At 40.2% G+C, this 20,592-nt stretch overlaps 1 non-coding gene across 1 annotated transcript; it reads left to right on the forward strand.

The window, feature by feature from the left end:
* Nucleotides 1–2,079: 2,079 nt before the first annotated feature.
* Nucleotides 2,080–2,185, forward strand: LOC145599883 (small nucleolar RNA R71). Its single transcript, XR_014104136.1, has one exon. It is a non-coding gene; the product is annotated as a small nucleolar RNA R71 (small nucleolar RNA).
* The last annotated feature ends 18,407 nt before the right edge of the window (nt 2,186–20,592 follow it).

Genomic DNA, 20,592 nt, shown 5'->3' on the forward strand with positions numbered 1-20,592 from the left:
ACAATTTCTTCTTCACTAACCTTCATGCTATCAAAACTTGCAAAAACATCATCAAAATTCTCAAGAGCATTGTTAGTAGAAGAATCAACCATGCATACATCATCAATAGAACGAGAAAGACTAGCACATTCTATATCTTGCACACAAGATAGAGACTCATGCATTGGTTTCAACTTAAAACTCTCTTCTAGCTTACCACATCTCAAAGTAATGCGGCCTCCTTTCACATCAATCAAAGCTCCCGAGGTAGCTAAGAAAGGTCTCCTAGAATGATTGGAATATGCTCATCTTCCTCAATCTCTAAAACCACAAAATCTACGGGAAAAACAAACTCTCCAGTCTTAAGAGGGACATCATCAACTCTCCCCTTAGGAAGCTTAATAGAGCGATCGGCCAATTGAAGGGTTATATTAGATGGTTGAAGCTCACCTATATCAAGTCTTTTAAAAACCAAATAGGGCATGATACTCACACTAGCCCCTAAATCACATAGAGCATTCTCAAACATCATTTTCTTGATCTTGCAAGGAATTGAAAAGTTTCTCGGATCCTCCATTTTCTCCGGAAGCTCACCATGGACAAGAGCACTAAAACACTTCCCTCCTTCCACCGAATTGCCCTCATTACAATCTTCCTTCTCCTCTAGTATCTCCCTAAGAAACTTTGGCATTTCGGGAATTGGCTCGGCAGAGGGTGTGGAAACATGAATTTCCTTAAGAACTTCAAGGAACTTCCCAAATTGCTCATCCATTTTGAATCTCAAGAATTTTTGGGGGTATGGTAGATCGAGAAATCTCTCTTCCTCACACATCTTTTCCACAACACTTTCTTCTTTTTCCTCATCCTCACAATAGACTTCCTTGGACTCAACCCTCTCAACTTCATTCTCCAAAGCACCACTCTCATCTTCTCCCTCCATTGAACAAGAAACTCCCTCATTAAAGTCACTCCCACAACTAGTGTTAATAGAATACACGGGTTTCTTTTGTTCAACACCTTGTGAAAGTAAAGAAGAAGGACTAGCATAATCCTTAAGAGTGTTTGCTAGTTGGGTTATTTGAGTCTCAAGCATCTTATTGTGAGTCATCATTTCATTGAACTTCTTATCACTAACCGCCATATAGGTGTTAATGATCTTGGTTTGATTATCAATCAATTCTTCCAAATTAGTCCTAGGAGGAGAAGGTTGTGAATAGGAATTTTCACCTTGAGTCTTGGAACAAATCCGGGTGGGGGACCTCTTTGAGCATTGTTTTGAAAATTACCCCTTCCCTGATTGTTCCAAGTACCCCTATTTTGATTTTGACCATAACCTTGATTATGGTTACCACCACCTTGATTATGGTTACCATTACCTTGGTTATAATTTCCATAACCTTGGTTTTGATTACCATAGCCTTGGTTTTGATTACCATAATTTTGGCTTTGATTTTGGCCACTATAACCTTGGTTATTATGGTTACCACGAGAACCTTGATTCCACCATGATTATAGTTGTCAAAATTGCCTTGGTTTTGGTAATTCCTATTCCATTGACCTCTTTGATTATCAAATCTTTGAACATTGTTATTTGACACAAAATTCACATGCTCACACTCATTGTTATCAAACTCATCAACACATTCATTATTGCAATTGCTAGAGTCATGATCATATGATCCACATGCATCACAAAACAAACATCCCATAGGCATATTATGTGAAGTGGGAGGGGTTTGAGAGTTAGAAGAAGTACCTCTCCCCTTAAATTGGGATGGAAGATTTGAAGCTTGAGAAGAGGAAGAAACACTCTCCAATTTGGCTTTGATTGCGGTCACCTCCTTTCCCAAGTTTGTCATTTGAGAGGAAAGATTGTTGATAGCATTGAGATGGTCCACCGAATACAACGAAGATTGCTTGCTTGAAGAATCTCTTTCCCCATCTTGCCAATCTCTATAGTAAGTCACCACATCCTCTATAATGTCCACAACTTCTTCTTCGGTCTTGTTCATGATAGGACCACCGGCCCCTTCATCAAGGCATGACTTGCCTTGAGGACTCAAACCACCATAGAAGATTTGGATCACTTGATATGTTGGAATTCCGTGGTGAGGACATTCTCTTTGATACTCCTTGAATCTTTCCCATGCTTCATAGAGACTCTCATTTGGATTTTGCTTGAACCCTTGAATTAAAGCCCTTGCCTCCGCCGTCTTCTTTTGAGGATAGAAACGGGACAAGAAAGCTTTAGTGACATCATCCCACGTTCTCAATGAATTGGGCTTCACCTCTTTGTCTAGCCATTCCAAAGATCTTCCTATGAGAGAGAAAGGGAACAACTTAAGGCGGATAAACTCTTGAGACACTCCATTGACCTTGCTTATGTTGCAATATTTTTCGAACTCCTTAAGATGGTTCAATGGGCTCTCATTCTTAGCCCCACTATATTGTCTCCTCTCAATTAGGGTGATCATTGCCGGCCGAATTTCAAAATCGTTTGCCGGTGTTGTAGGTGGAGCTATGACGCTCTCGAACCTATATGCACCGGGCACTCCCAATTCCTTCAAGGCAACTCTCGGATGTTCTCCCATGACTTGCTCTTGTTCAATCTCTTCTTCGATTGAAGAACTATAATCCAATGTCTTGTTTGCTACTCTCCTCCTTGAGAGAGTTCTTTCAATCTCCGGATCAAAGGGAACAATTGAACGATCTCGGGACCTATACATACAAAACTCAAAGAAAATATTAGTAGCACGGCTACAAGTGTAGCCTAAAGTGTAAAATCTTTTTGTATTTTGCAAATAAAGTGGAATAGACTTAACAACAATATGCACTCAAAGCACCATTCCCCGGCAACGGCGCCATTTTGATGGGAGGAGGAACGGTAGGTCATTGGGCTACCACCCCACCCAATCAAACAATATTTATAACTCAACAAACCCCTATGGAAGTGTAGTGGTAAGTCAAATGCGGGGTTTATGGTAGAAACTAGAGCTAGAGCTAAACGATGCAATGAACTTGTATAAAATCAATATAAAAGACACTAGGGGAATGGATCCACGTGTAATTGTAATGGAGAATTGTAATTTGGGAGGTCAAACCAACTAAGTCAAGTGATATGAAAGAAGATCAATCATGTATCCAAAAGAGCATATCAAGATAATTCTCCTAGAGGTCTAACTAGCGCCAACTACGCTAAACACTACCTAGGAAACGTCACAAGATACCTCAATCGAGAAATTGCAAGTTACTAATCAATGGTCCGTATCATAGCAAGCTTACAATGTAATCTAGTGCAACAATTAAAGATGGCCAAGCTTCAATCAATTACGCACATGCACATGAATTATCAACCAAGTTTAATCATATCATCAACTCCATTAATTTTCCCCAAATTACTCTAATCCATCACTCGAACATGCTTCACCATTTCCCTAGCTAGAAAACTACTTACTAGCCATGGAAATTAAGATCAAAACTACACTAATCATCAATTTCATCAACAAAATATTTGAAATCAAAGATCAAATCAACAATCAATCAACAATCAATCAAACTTCAATCAAACATCAAACAAACTTCAATCAATCAACAATAATATGGAAAAACAAATGAAATCAACTAAAATCAAACTTATATTGAAATCAAAGATGAAGATCCTTACAAACTTTGATCGAAAGATCAATTACAATGAAGAATTCTTGAACAATCAACCAAATACCATGAGTTTCTCTCTCTTCAATCCTTGAGTTTCTCTCTCTAAAATTCTAATCAAAGTCTAACAATATGAATTCTAATGTGAAACTTATCCAAAAATAGAAGGAAATAACTATATATACAAAGAGGAGGTCGGTATTGACGCCCAAAAATAGACCCACGCCGGTGCGGTCGCACATAGGAGAAAGAGTGGCGCGCACGGGAAACACACCCAGAAAGGTGCGCCCGCACGCACCAGGTGTGCAGCCGCACTCGACAAATGTGCGGCCGCACAATCCCCGAGTGCGCCCGCACCAAACTAGGTATAACTCCTCTCTTCTCTTCGTCCCAGCTCATGTGGTGCACACATCCTAGATGATGATGATGGAGGACAAGGTAGGCAGCAACTTCCTTGGAATTCTTGAAGAAAATAAGCCATGAAAAGAGCATATACAAGGCCTTGAAGCATGCTCCTTGGATCCCCCTTTGACTTGAAACTCTTTGCACAAGCATTAGGCATGAAAAACAATGAAAGACCATGGAGAGGAAGCTCGGGAATTCTTGGACAATCAATCACAACCTACAAACAAAGGATAAAAAGCAACTAAAAGGGAAAAATAACAAGTTAACTAGAAAATGCACAAAATAGAGAAACTAACTAAGAAAAGCATAAAATGAAGAAAATAAGAATAAAACGACGGAAAACTAAAGAAAAGAGTAATAAAATGAAATATCCAAAAAGAGATCAAATGAGTGCCATAAATGTCACTCATCAATATGACCCTTATATGTTGCCATAAATGTCCGTGGTAGGCTTGAGGTCACGATATCGATGCAAGTTTGGAACGGGTAAATTGACTGTTTAAAGGCATATTGGATGGTTCCACCCACTCAATTGGACTCCCGGAGGGTACTAGAAAACATGGTAAATATCTCGGCAATTTTTATTTCCGGGTGAAAAAAGGTCAAAAAGTTCCAAAATTGAAGGCTTATTGTAGGCGTGGTTTGAAGTGCGCCTACGTAAAAGCATGTTGATAATATACTTGGCACTCATAGGAAGCGGGAATCGACATATACGATTAGGGACACGATTAGGGACAAGGAAAGTAGGGAGCCGCCAACAAGTTTTTGTGGAACTTGTAAACCGTTCACGGATCATAAAAGGCAACCACGAATTAGGGACAACGAAGGCAACAACGATTGACCCGTGAAGGTTACACCCCATTCATAATCCATGAGATTACTAACTCCATATGGTTCGGAACCACGAAAGGAGGATCGGGGATGATGGTACGAAATGAGTCATGGAGTCACATTCGCCCGTATTGGCCTCTACTCGATTCTTATTGTGAAAAGTATTCCTGTGATCTCAAAGGCATACAAACAAAATATTTAATTTGCTCCAAAATATTATTATGCTAAATTGGTTGAATATTAATGCAACATATAATTCTAATATATTAGTGATCACTTTATTAAATAACAAGATTTAAGGAACCTAAACCGGTTGTCCAAATTATCTTATTAGGCGTGATTTCAATTACATATTCCCTTTAATATGCAATATGGTGATTTATAAATATAGAACAATAAACAATAATATTGGAAGCAATTCAACAATAATAGCGTTAGTCAAATCAAATAATAATAATAATAATAATCATGTTATTAGCAATAAAATAATATAAGTAATTAAATTAATTAATTACTCACATTTCGCGCGTTCCTTAAAATTGCTACATCATGAATAAATTGTTAGTAACTTCAATAAAAATAAATAAAATTGAAATAATTAAATTAAATAAAAGTAGAGTTGATTTGGTCCAAACCCTCATTTAATTATACCTTTCACGCCTTGGTTTCAGTATAGAATTTCGGGTATTATATAGACTCCTTGGAGTGCTTCGGGGAATTATTATGGAAGAATAAGAAGGCTAGAAATTAGGTTAAAGAGGGAGAGAGAATGATTTTAGGTGTAAGGTGAGAGAGAATGATATTTGGTGGAAAAGAGAGGAAGAGAGAAGGATTTGATGCCCCGAACTGCAGAAAGGGGGGTTCTATTTATAGGGAAAATGAGCAGAGGGAACACACGGAACCCTAAAAAGATAAAAACCCTAAAAAAGGCTACCGCGACACGGTAGATTCTACCGCGACACGGCAGATTCTACCGTGTCACAAGGGAAATTAGCGTGACACGGGGAAAAATAGAGTGACGCGGGAAATATTTGACCTACGGGAGTAAAAACGCGTGAAGGGATTACGCGGAAAAGACACGGAGTTGTCCCGTGTCACAGCACTGGCACCGTGACACGGGAATTCCTACCGTGACACGACAGTAATCCCCGTGTCGCGGCACAGTTCCCCATGACGCGGGGAAGTTTTAAGCACCGTGACACGTCAGCAACTCACCGTGACACGACAGAAAACGCCGTGACGCGGCAAAGTCCATCGTGTCACGGCATATGGCGCCGTGTCACGGTACTTATGCCAAGTCATGGGGCACTAAAAAACATGAAAATCCCCTCCAAATTACCGTGACACGGGAATTTCTCCCGTGCCACGTCAGGTCTTGCCGCGTCGCGGCATTTTAGCTGCTGCGCGGTAATTCCAGTTTTTTACGCGTTTTTAAAATCATCATAACTTTTGATCCGTAACTCGGAATAAGGCATATAATATATCATTGGAAAGCTTATCAAGTCTACTTTCCAACCCAAATAGAATCAGGAAAAAATGATTTGTATATTTTAAGATATGATAGTTTTAGTAGAAGGGTGTTGGTTTTGGGCCGAGTTTAGTGTTTTGCTCATATCTTTTTCGTTATAGCTCGGAATTGGGCTTATGATATATGGTTGGAAAGCTTTTTGAAAGGCCTATTCAACCAAATTATAATTGGATCAAAATTATATAGCCATGAAATCAGTTCAGCTCGGTTTCGTAATGTAGATATGGAAAGTGGAAAGTAAGTTATGGTTTAGGAAAATAAGCTAGGAAATGGACTGGTTTATGAAATGTATTAGGTAGAAACATGGATTTAAGCACTCCAAAGATTAAATACTCAACCCGACCAATAATGGCGGTGAAAGGTGTTCATCATCGGGTTTGGTTTTGGGGAGACATTTTTAGTTGTCTACAGAAGCCCCCACTTTGACTGAGTTTGTGGAAACATCAGTTTCGAAAACGATAGTCAAAGTAGTCGATAGGGACGGAGAATGATTTAAGACGTTCTGCGATCCTAAATCACTCTGTATACGCCAGTACCTGCAGAAAAATGTTAGTTCTACAGATAAAAGAGTAAAGGGATAGAATGCATATTTGACACCAGTGTATCGGTGACAGATGAGTTTGGCAGCTTCCTATTCTTGAAGGAATCCACCGGATTATGTTTCGCTGAAATGCTTTCCATGCCTAAGGAAAGCCGACTGATGAATTTGGTAGCTTTCTATGCTTACAGAAATCTACCGGATAACATTTTCCATGCTTGAGAAAAATCGACAGATGATTTTGGCGGTTTTCTATGCTTGAAGAAATCCACCGATAATACTTTCCATGCTTGAGGAAAGCCGACAGATGATTTTGGCGGTTTTCTATGCTTGAAGAAACCCGCCGGTTGAGATACTTTCCATGCTTGAGGAAAGTCGATAGATGACAAATTTCCATGCTTGAGGAAAAACTTGTCTGATGATGAAATTGCAAGTCTCTGTGTATCGAGAACCTTGCGCCATGAATCGTCTTCGCTTGGGAGATGATCACTAAAATGATGAAGGTTCGATTGTCCCCGAACGTGGGCTGTAGAAGGTTTGCTTGTCCCCGAACGTGGGCTTTAGTTGGTCTGCTTGTCCCCGGACGTGGGCTGTAGATGGTCCGCTTGTCCCCGGACGTGGGCTGTGGATGGTCCGCTTGTCCCCGGACGTGGGATGTAGATGGTCCGCTTGTCCCCGGACGTGGGCTGTAGTTGGTCCGCTTGTCCCCGGACGTGGGCTGTAGATGGTCCGCTTGTCCCCGGACGTGGGCTGTGGATGGTCCGCTTGTCCCCGAACGTGGGCTGTAGATGGTCCGCTTGTCCCCGGACGTGGGATGTAGTTAAGACCTGAGAAATAAAATTTGCCAAGTGACTCGTATAAACTATGATTGACTTGACCAAATTTGACTTGACATGACATGACATGTGTATGACTTGTGAGTGTGTGTATAGTTTGAGTGTGTGTGCACAGACACAAGCAACCGAAAATGCAAAAGAAAAAATTTTCCGTCATTTTTGTCATGAGTGGAGGGTACCGACTATCTCCCGAAAAAGAAAGACATGAAGATTTTATTTTCGAACTTCCCTCGATGAGAAAATTTTGAAAAAGTTTTTGAACTTCCCCAAAAGAAAATAATGAAAAAGGGGAAGAAGTTTTGAACTTCCTCCTTAAGTAAGACGAAATGAATCGTATGAATTGAATTGCTTGTCTTGAAAACAGTTTATGCATGATGCATGCTCTTTGGCCAGGAGGCTAAGGACAATTATATCATGTGACACGATAGATGATTGAACTTAGGTTATGGAGCTAAGCATCATATATGGTGTAAGAAACGATCTTGAACGTCACTTAGGTCTAGAAGCTAAGCACGTATATAGACGAAGTGATTATTGCATAATGAACGTTGCTTAAGTCAAGGAGCTAAGCACGATATGCTTTGTATGATTAAAAATCACTGATATATAAATGTTGCTCAGCACATTATGCGATGCATGAAACAATGAATATTGCTCAGGTCAGGAAGCTAAGCAAGTATACAATGTTTTTTCTAATGAATGTTGTCTTGAAAGATGATGACATGCACAGTGTTGAAACAAGAATTCATGATAAAGGGTTCTTAAAGGGAAGGATGATATGGCTATGTATGTGTGAGTGAAGTGTGTGAAACTGATACTAAGGTTGGCTGCAAAGGTTGTGGTGATGGAAATAGATGTGAGAAGAGTCAAAGATGATGACTCTCTTTAGGCTGGGTAAGCTAAGTGATGTGGGTTCAAGCCCCCAAGTCTAGCTCTAAATGGGTAGGGATATGAATATGAATGTGGCCGCACCTCAATGCGAGGTTGCCTACGTATCCGTTAGGAATCAGGCCGAACGTAGCTCTAACCGAACTTTACACAAGTGTATGTACACCTCAAAGAGGTCTTTCAAGGGTTGTAATGTGGTTAAGTTGATGGTTTAAGGAAGAAAGGGATAAAAGGCTCAAGACCCGAGAGAAACCCCCCCGAGATGTGTAATTGTGTATTTGAAAACTGTGAATTTGCAAGTTTTATTTTTCACATATTTTTTGCTTTGAAATTCTTTTCTTTCTCTTTTTTTTCATTCTTTTGAATCAATGTAGGCAATCTCAGATCATGCGGTTCATCACTCACTTAGCATTCATGTTTCCCAGGCACGGTACCAAGCACTCGATGAGAGAGGCAATTTGAGACGTGTTCATATCGAAGACATTGGAACACTTGCCTTTAGACATTGTTTTTTATTATTATTTACTTTATTTTATTTATTTTATTTTTTATTATTTGAACTTGCTTTCTTACTGTTACACAAATTGCACATTTTTCCATCCCTGGGTTAAGTGAATGTGGGTTGAATAAATAAGGTCAATCGTTAGATGAGGCTCAAAGTGGTTGACGAAGAAATGGAATAAGTGTTTGAAAATGTTTTAAAGGAATGAATGGGTTGCAAAGGTGCCTCAAATCATGGGTGTACCTTGTGTTTAGTTCGGCAATTTTTTATTTTTTTTTAAAATGAAAATTGCTTTGATCGAGATACAAAGAAATAATGCTCATTTTATTGATGGAAATGGTGAATAAGATAACAAAAAATATCAAATTATAGAAAAAGGGCATCTAAACACTAAACTTAGGATGGGAAATCTATGCTAGACTTAAAAGGGGGGAAAGGGAAAAAATCATGAAATCTTGCACGAGGAGCTCGTCGCGCGCCTTGTCTTCATTGCTACTTGTCACTTTTTACCACCTGGAGGGACTGGAAGTTTGTTGGCACCAACAAGATCCTGAATAGCATCCTTCAAATTCCAGCATTTTTCGGTAGAGTGACCCCTTCCTTGATGGAACTTGCAATGGGCGTTGGGGTTCCATTTGGCGCTCCTTTCTTCAGGTTTGGGCTCTGGAAATGGCCCAATAGGTGTGATTAAGCCTTGTCCGTAAAGGCGATCAAAGGCCGCATCATAAGTCATTCCTAAAGGAGTGTAGGTTCTCCTTTTCTTGGGCAATGGAGCATCAAGAGCTAATACTTCATTGAGATCAACTTGGTTTATATTGTTGGTAGCATTTTCCTGCTTAGAAGACGAAGAAGAAGGAAGGTCGTTCTTCTTGTTTTTCCAAGTGTTGTTATTGTTACTACCAGCAGTCTTTATTAGCTCGTCCTCGATATTGATGCCAACGTCATATACAGCTTCAAAAGTGTTCAACGGAAGAAATTTGAGATGTTGCTTGTACTTGTGAGTCAGATTTTGGATGAAGAGGCGAATCATCTCTTTTTCTTTGGGAAGATTTACCAAGAGTGCAGCTGTTTCCCTCCACCTATTTAGGTAAGCAGTGAAGCCTTCATTCTCTTTCTGTTTGAGAATTGAGAGTTCACGTTCAGAAGTTTTACTTTGAATGTTACACTTGTAACGGTTCATAAAACTGTCGGTGACATCTTGCCAAGTCGCAGTACACTTGGCATCTAGGGAATAAAACCATTGTTGGTAAGCATGTTCTAAGGAGAGAGGGAACACCGTAGGGAAGAGTGTTACGTCCAATCCCTTAAGAGCCATGGTTGTAGAAAAAGCCTTCAAATGAAACATAGGGTTATCAATAGGCTTGAACTTGGGAATGTCAGCGGTGGAAAATTTCTCAGGAAGGTTGCTCGACATAGGTAAACTCTTCAGAGATCTTACTCATCTATTCTCTGATCTTGTCCATTGCAGCTACAGTGGCATTGCTTTGATTGTTTTGCTCTACCGTGAGAACCCTGGTAGTGAGTGCTTCCATCATAGTAGACAACCTTTCAATTGCCTGGTTCATATTCTCCATATCTTCCTTAGTGGCCATTGGTTGAAAGTAAATGGGAGATGGATTCTGTGGGGATGCTTGTGGTGGTTTTCTTGTACGCCTCTTAGGTATAAGAGGTTGGTGAGGTAGCGACTCAAACCGTAACAGTCTACCCCTGCTTCTTGACCAAGTGCTGTGAAATGAAATAAAATCACTTAATTGTTTGACTCATTGCTCAAGATAGGAAAGGAAGGAAAAAGACATTTGAAAACAGGTGAGAAAACTCCACTCATTTTTTATTATGACGGAAAAATGGTGCATGAACCTAGTATACGATCATAAACGACCTGGTGCACGACTCGAGTCGGAACATAAAGAAAATGTGTGGACTATACTTGACTCGTGAGTGACTAAGTGATGTTATAAGACTTGTGGTATGATCGTACGGTTACACATGTGAACAATAACCAAAATGACTGATGCGAGGACCAAATTAACACGGAAAACTTGACTGACGCTTTTTTTTTTTTTGGAAAAATCGACCGTGCCACGGTACGGTACCCCGTCAGACGGTGCACTGTACCGTGACACGGACAATTTTTTTTTTTTTTTTTTTGGAAAAAATCGACCGTGCCACGGTACGGTACCCCGTCAGACGGTGCACTGTAACGTGACACGGTCAAATTTTTTAAAAAGGGAGGATACCATCCGACTTTCTCCGAAAAAAACGACACAAAAACAAGACTTCCCTAAAATACGGTCAAAAAAGTGGTGCACGACTTAAAAGTGTGTGAACACGACATGTGAGTGATAGACGCGTGTTTTGACCGTATAGCTAGACATGACACCAAACTGGACACAGCATTCGCACAAAAATCGAAAAAAAAAGAATGACAAGACACTCTCCTGGGCACAGTGTCACGGTGCAGACTGTCGTGACACGGTGCAGTCTGCCGTTAGACGGTAGACTTTCCCGTGTCACGGCACTGTTCACCGTGACACAGCAGAACATGCCGTGACACGGTGCGCAGTTCCAAGTCAGTTTTTGTGATTTTTTTAGATTTTAATCGATTTTAAGTCCGTACTAATTACTATGTGAGAATAAAAAACCCTCGGTCATGTGTTAAACAAAAAGAGCAAACGCATGAGGGTTAGCACCAAACATCCACATAGCATTTAGGCACGATGATGTAAAAAGTTCGCAACCTAGAGTCAAGATCTATGTTCAACTATTGGTCAAGCTTTGGGTGTCAAAAGGGTACCATGGTTAAGAGTTTGGACGCGTTAGCAAGGCAGCCTCCCTTGAGGGTGTATGCCAACGGGCGGCTCCGCGAGTTCGTGATGAAATCGAACTCAACTCCATGGTTTGGGTGGATTTAATAACTCGGATGAACCCTTATTGCCATGAGCGTTTTTGGGTTGATAGAGCTTAAATCCCCCGGGGCTAAGACGCATGTACAACACATACTATTTTTAAGAAAAATCGAAGGAAGTCGACTGTGGGGAAAGAAAATAAGCCACCGGACTGATTTTAGGATTGCCGTGACACGGCAAAAATTCCCGTGTCACGGTATAGTGTACCGTCAGACGGTACACTTTACTGTGACACGGCAGACTCTGCCGTGACACGGCAGTCAGAAAATCTGACTGGTGCCCTGTTTTTCTTCGTACACAATCAAGTTGTTCAATTTTTCCTACGGGACAGATCTAAATTCGACGTTAAAACGTCTATGCTTATGCAAAAATGCCAAATTAATCACGGGAATATTTTTCAAGAATCTTTCAAGTCTCATCCACTCATCTCGATTAAATACCGATCACTCAAATCGATAAATAACCAAGAATCCTCCCCAGTGGAGTCGCCAAATTGTAGGCGTCGTTTGAAGTGCGCCTATGTAAAAGCATGTTGTGAATATGCTTGGCACTCATAGGAAGCGGGAATTGACATATACGACTAGGGACAAGGAAAGTAGGGAGCCGCCAACAAGTTTTTGTGGAACTTGTAAACCGTTCACGGATCATAAAAGGCAACCACGAATAAGGAACAATGAAGGCAACAACGATTGACCCGTGAAGGTTACACCCCATTCATAATCCATGAGATTACTAACTCCATATGGTTTGGAACCACGAATGGAGGATCGGGGATGATGGTACGAAGCGAGTCATGGAGTCACATTCGCCCGTATTGGCCTCTACTCGATTCTTATTGTGAAAAGTATTCCTGTGATCTTAAAGGCATACAAACAAAATATTTAATTTGCTCCAAACTATTATTATGCTAAATTGGTTGAATATTAATGCAACATATAATTCTAATATATTAGTGATCACTTTACTAAATAACAAGATTAAAGGAACCTAAACCGGTTGTCCAAATTATCTTATTAGGCGTGATTTCAATTACATATTCCCTTTAATATGCAATATGGTGATCAATAAATATAGAACAATAAACATTAATATTGGAAGCAATTCAACAATAATAGCGTTAGTCAAATAAAATTGTAATAATAATAATAATCATGATATTAGCAATAAAATAATACAAGTAATTAAATTAATTAATTACTCACATTTCGCGCGTTCCTTAAAATTGCTACATCATGAATAAATTGTTAGTAACTTCAATAAAAATAAATAAAATTGAAATAATTAAATTAAATAAAAGTAGAGTTGATTTGGTCCAAACCCTCAGTTAGTTATACCTTTCACGCCTTGGTTTTAGTATAGAACTTCGGGTATTATATTGACTCCTTGGAGTGCTTAGGGGAATTATTATGGAAGAATAAGAAGGCTAGAAATTAGGTTAAAGAGGGAGAGAGAATGATTTTAGGTGTAAGGTGAGAGAGAATGATATTTGGTGGAAAAGAGAGGAAGAGAGAAGGATTTGATGCCCCGAACTGCAGAAAGGGGGGTTCTATTTATAGGGAAAATGAGCAGAGGGAACACACGGAACCCTAAAGAGATAAAAACCCAAAAAAAGGCTACCGCGACACGGCAGATTCTACCGTGTCACGGGGGAAATTAGCGTGACACGGGGAAAAATAGAGTGACGCGGGAAATATTTGACCTACGGGAGTAAAAACGCGTGAAGGGATTACGCGGAAAAGACACGGAGTTGTCCCGTGTCACATCGCTGGCACCGTGACACGGGAATTCCTACCATGACACGGCAGTAATCCCCGTGTCGCGGCACAGTTCCCCGTGACGCGGGGAAGTTTTAAGCACCGTGACACGTCAGCAACTCACCGTGACACGGCAGAAAATGCCGTGACGCGGCAAAGTCCATCGTGTCACGGCATATGGCGCCGTGTCACGGTACTTATGCCAAGTCATGGGGCACTAAAAAACATGAAAATCCCCTCCAAATTACCGTGACACAGGAATTTCTCCCGTGCCACGTCAGGTCTTGCCGCGTCGCGGCATTTTAGCTGCTGCGCGGTAATTCCAGTTTTTTACGCGTTTCAAAAATCATCATAACGTTTGATCCGTAACTCGGAATAAGGCATATAATAAATCATTGGAAAGCTTATCAAGTTTACTTTCCAAAAAAATTAGAATCAGGTAAAAATGATTTGTATATTTTAAGATATGATAGTTTTAGTAGAAGGGTGTCGGTTTTGGTCCGAGTTTAGTGTTTTACTCATATCTTTTTCGTTATAGCTCGGAATTGGGCTTATGATATATGGTTGGAAAGCTTATTCAAAGGCCTATTCAACCAAATTATAATTTGATCAAAATTATATAGCCATGAAATCAGTTCAGCTCGGTTTTGTAATGTGGTTATGGAAAGTGGAAAGTAAGTTATGGTTTAAGAAAATAAGCTAGGAAATAGACTAGTTTATGAAATTTATTACGTAGAAACATGGATTTAAGCACTCCAAAGATTAAATACTCAACCCGACCAATAACGGCGGTGAAAGGTGTTCATCATCAGGTGTGGTTTTGGGGAGACATTTTTAGGTGTCTACACTTATAATCCACGCTTTTTGAGGAATTTTGAGGTTACGGGGCCCGGTGGCGAAAAGTCTTGAGACCCTAGGGGATACATCTTAGGGTAATATAATGACGTTTGGAAGCATATATGACCCTTATATGTTTCCATAAATGTCCGTGGTAGGCTTGAGGTCACGATATCGGTGCAAGTTTGGAACGGGTAAATTGACTGTTTAAAGGCATATTGGATGGTTCCACCTACTCAATTGGACCCCCGGAGGGTATTAGGAACCATGGTAAACATCTCGACAATTTTTATTTCCAGGTGAAAAAAGGTCAAAAAATTCCAAAATTGAAGGCTATAATCCACGCTTTTTGAGGAATTTTGATGTTACGGGGCCCGGTGGCGAAAAGTCTTGAGACCCCTAGGGGATACATCTTAGGGTCATATAATGGCGTTTGGAACCATATATGACCCTTATATATTGCCATAAATGTCCGTGATAGGTTTGAGGAAACGATATCGGTGCAATTTTGGACCGGGTAAATTGACTGTTTAATGGCATATTGGATGGTTCCACCCACTCAATTTGTCTTTCGGAGGGTATTAGGAACCATGGTTAACATCTCGGCAATTTTTATTTCCGGGCGAAAAAAGGTCTAAAAATTCCAAAATTGAAGGCTATAATCCATGCTTTTTGAGGAATTTTGAGGTTACGGAGCCCGGTTGCGAAAAGTCTTAAGGCCCTAGGGGATATATCTTAGGGTCATATAATGACGTTTGGAACCATATATGACCCCTATATGTTTCCATAAATGTCCGTGATAGGCTTAAGGTCACGATATCGGTGCAAATTTGGAACGGGTAAATTGACTTTTGAAAGGCATATTGGATGGTTCCACCCATTAAATTGGACTCCCGGAGGGTATTAGGAACCATAGTAAACATCTGGGCAATTTTTATTTCCAAGCGAAAAAGGTCAAAAAATTCCAAAATTGAAGGCTATAATCCACACTTTTTTAGGAATTTTGAGGTTACGGGGCCCGGTGGCGAAAAGTCTTGAGACCCTAGAAGATACATCTTAGGGTCATATAATTACGTTTGGAACCATATATGACCCTTATATGTTGCCATAAATGTCCGTGGTAGGCTTGAGGTCACGATATCGGTGCAAGTTTGGAACGGGTAAATTGACTGTTTAAACGCATATTGAATGGTTCCACCCACTCAATTGGACTCCCGGAGTGTATTAGGAACCATGGTAAACATCTCGGCAATTTTTATTTTCGGGCGAAAAAAGGTCAAAAATTCCAAAATAGAAGGCTATACCATGCTTTTTGAGGAATTTTGAGGTTACGGGGCCTAGTGGTGAAAAGTCTTGAGACCCTAGGGGATACATCTTAGGGTCATATAATGACGTTTGGAACCATATATGACCCTTATATGTTGCCATAACTGTCCGTAGTAGGCTTGAGGTCACGATATCGGTGCAAGTTTGGAACGGGTAAATTGACTGTTAAAGGCATATTGGATGGTTCCACCCACTCAATTGGACTCCCGGAGGGTATTAGGAACCCTGGTAAACATCTCGGAAATTTTTATTTCCGGGCGAATAAAGGTCTAAAAATTCCAAAATTGAAGGCCATAATCTATGCTTTTTGAGGAATTTTTAGGTTACGGGGCCAGGTGGCGAAAAGTCTTGAGACCCTAGGGGATACATCTTAGGGTCATATAATGACGTTTGGAACCATATATGACAATTATATGTTGCCATAAATGTCCGTGTTAGGTTTGTGGTCACGATATCGGTGCAAGTTTGGAACGGGTAAATTGACCGTTTTAAGGCATATTGGATGGTTCCAGCCACTCAATTGGACTCCCGGAGGGTATTAGGAACCATGATAAACATCTCTGCAATTTTTATTTCAGGGCGAAAAAAGGTCAAAAAATTCCAAAATTAAAGGCTATAATCCTCGCGTTTCGAGGAATTTTAAGGTTACGGGGCCTGGTGGCGAAAAGTCTTGAGACCCTAGGGGATACATCTTAGGGTCATATAATGACGTTTGGAACCATATATGACAATTATATGTTCCCATAAATGTCCGTGGTAGGCTTGAGGTCACGATATCGGTGCAAGTTTAGAACGGGTAAATTGACTGTTTAGAGGCGTATTGGATGGTTCCACTCACTCAATTATACTCCCGAAGGGTATTAGGAACCACATTAAACATCTCGGCAACTTTTATTTCCGGGCGAAAAAAGGTCAAAAAATTCCAAAATTGAAGGCTATAATCCACGCTTTTTGACGAATTTTGAGGTTACGGGGCCTGGTGGCGAAAAGTCTTGAGACCCTAGGGGATACATCTTAGGGTCATATAATGACGTTTGGAACCATATATGACCCTTATATGTTGTACAAAATAGCCGTGGTAGGCTTCAGTTTACGAAATTGGTGCAAATTTGGAACGGGTAAATTGACCGTTTTAAGGCATATTGGATGGTTCCAGCCACTCAATTGGACTCCCGGAGGGTATTAGGAACCATAGAAAACATCTCGGCAATTTTTATTTCCGGGCGAAAAAAGGTCAAAAAATTCCAAAATTGAAGGCTATAATCCTCGCGTTTTGAGGAATTTTAAGGTTACGGGGCCCGGTGGCGAAAAGTATTGAGAGCCTTGGGGATACATCTTAGGGTCATATAATGACGTTTGGAACCATATATAAAAATTATATGTTGCCATAAATGTCCGTGTTAGGTTTGAGGTCACGATATTGGAGCAAGTTTGGAACGGGTAAATTGACTGTTTTAAGGCATATTGGATGGTTCCAGCCACTCAATTGGACTCCCAGAGGGTATTAGGAACCATGGTAAACATCTCGGCAATTTTTATTTCCGGGCGAAAAAAGGTCAAAAAATTCCAAAATTGAAGGCTATAATCCTCGCGTTTTGAGGAATTTTGGGGTTACGGGGCCTGGTGGAAAAAAGTCTTGAGACCCTAGGGGATACATCTTAGGGTTATATAATAACGTTTGGAACCATATATGACCCTTATATGTTGCCATAAATGACCGTGGTAGGCTTGAGGTCACGATACCGGTGCAAGTTTCGAATAGGTACATTGACTATTTAAAGGCATATTGGATGGTTCCACTCACTCAATTGGACTCCCGGAGGGTATTAGGAACCATGGTAAGAATCTCGGCATTTTTTTATTTCCTGGCGAAAAAGGGTCAAAAAATTCCAAAATTGAAGGCTATAATCCAAGCTTTTTGAGGAATTTTGAGGTTACGGGGCCTGGTGGCGAAAAGTCTTGAGACCTTAGAGCATACATCTTTGGGTCATATAATGACGTTTGGAACCATATATGACCCTTATATGTTGTACAAAATAGCCATGGTAGGCTTCAGTTTACGAAATCGGTTTTGGAACGGGTAAATTGACCGTTTTAAGGCATATTGGATGGTTCCACCCACTCAATTGGACTCCCGGAGGGTATTAGGAACCCTGGTAAACATCTCGGCATATTTTATTTCCGGGCGAAAAAAGGTCAAAAAATTCTAAAATTGAAGGCTAAAATCCACGCATGTTGAGGAATTTTGAGGTTACGGGCCCAGTGGCGAAAAGTCTTGAGATCCTAGGGGATACATCTTAGGGTAATATAGTTACGTTTGGAACCATATATGACCATTATATGTTGCCATAAATGTCCGTGGTAGGCTTGAGGTCACGATAACGGTGCAAGTTTGGAACGGGTAAATTGACTATTTAAAGTCATATTGGATGGTTGGACCCACCCAAATAGACTCCCAGGGTGTATTATTGTCCATGGTAAGCATCTCGGCATTTTTTATTTCCGGGCGTAAAAATGTCACAAAATTCCAAAATTGAAGGCTATAATCCACGCTTTTTGAGGAATTTTGAGATTACGGGGCCCGGTGGCTAAAAGTCTTGAGACCTTAGGGGATACATCTTAGGGTCATATAATGACGTTTGGAACCATATATGACCCTTATATGTTGTACAAAATAGCCTTGGTAGGCTTTAGTTTACGAAATCAGTGCAAATTTGGAACGGGTAAATTGACCGTTTTAAGTTATATTGGTTGGTTCAACCCACTCAATTGGACTCCCGGAGGGTATTAGGAACCATGGTAAATATCTCGGCAATTTTTATTTCCGGGCGAAAAAAGGTCAAAAAATTCCTAAATTGAAGGCTATTATCCACGCTTTCTTTGAAATTTTGAGGTTACGGGACCCGGTGGCGAAAAGTCTTGAGACCTTAGGGGATACATCTTAGGGTCATATAATGACTTTTGGAACCATATATGACCCTGATATGTTGTACAAAATAGGCGTGGTAGGCTTCAGTTTACGAAATCGGTGCAAATTTGGAACTGGTAAATTGACCGTTTTAAGGCATATTGTATGGTTCCACCCGCTCAATTAGACTCCTGAAGGGCATTAGAAACCATGGTAAACATCTCGACAATTTTAATTTCCAGGCGAAAAAAGGTCAAAAAAATTCCAAAATTGAAGGCTATAATCCACGCTTTTTGAGGAATTTTGAGGTTAAGGGGCCCGGTGGCAAAAATTCTTGAGACCCTAGGGGATACATCTTAGGGTTATATAATGACGTTTGGAACCATATATGACCATTATATGTTGCCATAAATTTCCGTGGTAAACTTGAGGTCACGATATCGGTGCAAGTTTGGTAAGGGTAAATTGACTGTTTAAAGGCATATTGGATGGTTGGACCCACCCAAATAGACACCCTGGGTGTATTTGGGTGCATTGTAAACATCTGGGCAATTTTTATTTCCAGGCGAAAAAAGGTCAAAAAATTCCAAAATTGAAGGCTATAATCCATGCTTTTTGGGGAATTTTGAGGTTACAGGGGCCCGGTGGCCAAAAGTCTTGAGACCTTAGGGATACATCTTAGGGTCATATAATGACGTTTGGAACCATATATGACCCTTATATGTTGTACAAAATAGCCGTGGTAGGCTTCAGTTTACGAAAACGGTGCAAATTAGAAACGGGTAAATTGACCGTTCTAAGGCATATTGGATGGTTCCACCCATTCAATTAGACTCCCGGAGGGTATTAGGAACCATGGTAAACATCTTGGCAATTTTTATTTCCTGGCAAAAAAAGGTCAAAAAATTCGGGTGAAACGTCTTGTGACCCTAGGGGATACATCTTAGGGTCATATAATGATGTATGGAACCATATATAACCCTTATATGTTGCCATAAATGTCCGTGGTAGGCTTGAGGTCACGATATCGGTGCAAGTTTGGAACGGGTAAATTGACTGTTTAAAGGCATATTGGATGGTTCCGCCAACTCAATTGTACTCCCGGAGGGTATTAGGAACCATGGTAAACATCTCGGTAATTTTTATTTTCAGGCGAAAAAAGGTCAAAAAATTCCAAAATTAAAGCCTATATCCACGCTTTTTGAGAAATTTTGAGGTTACGGGGCTGTAGAAACCTAAAAATGTCTCCCCAAAACCAAACCCGATGATGAACAACCTTTAACCGCCATTATTGGTCGGGTAGAGTATTTTAACTTCGAGTGCTCAAATCCATATTCCCAATACATTTCATAAACCAACCCAATTCCTAACCCATTTTTTAAAATCATAACTTATTTTCCTCTTTTCGTGCCTTTAAACCCAAAATAATTCATTTCGTGTCCTTTAAAATCATTCATTTCGTGTTCTTTTTATAAAAACGTTTAGATCAGTTTATTTTGATGCATAATCTGGGTCCAATGATTAAATATTTGGATGGGGATTTAAAAGAGCTTTCCAACGGTATATCATAAGCCCAAATCCGAGTTATAACGAATAAGTTATGGTCAAAATACTAAACTGAGTCTAAATCGAACCTAAGCCCACCTTACCTACGACCCAATGATCATGTGGAGGGTCCAAAGGCTTAAATCCCATTCCTA

This window comes from Chenopodium album, chromosome 20 (assembly GCF_948465745.1).
Source record: "Chenopodium album chromosome 20, dcCheAlbu1.1, whole genome shotgun sequence".
In the NCBI taxonomy this organism is placed as follows: Eukaryota; Viridiplantae; Streptophyta; class Magnoliopsida; order Caryophyllales; family Amaranthaceae; genus Chenopodium; species Chenopodium album.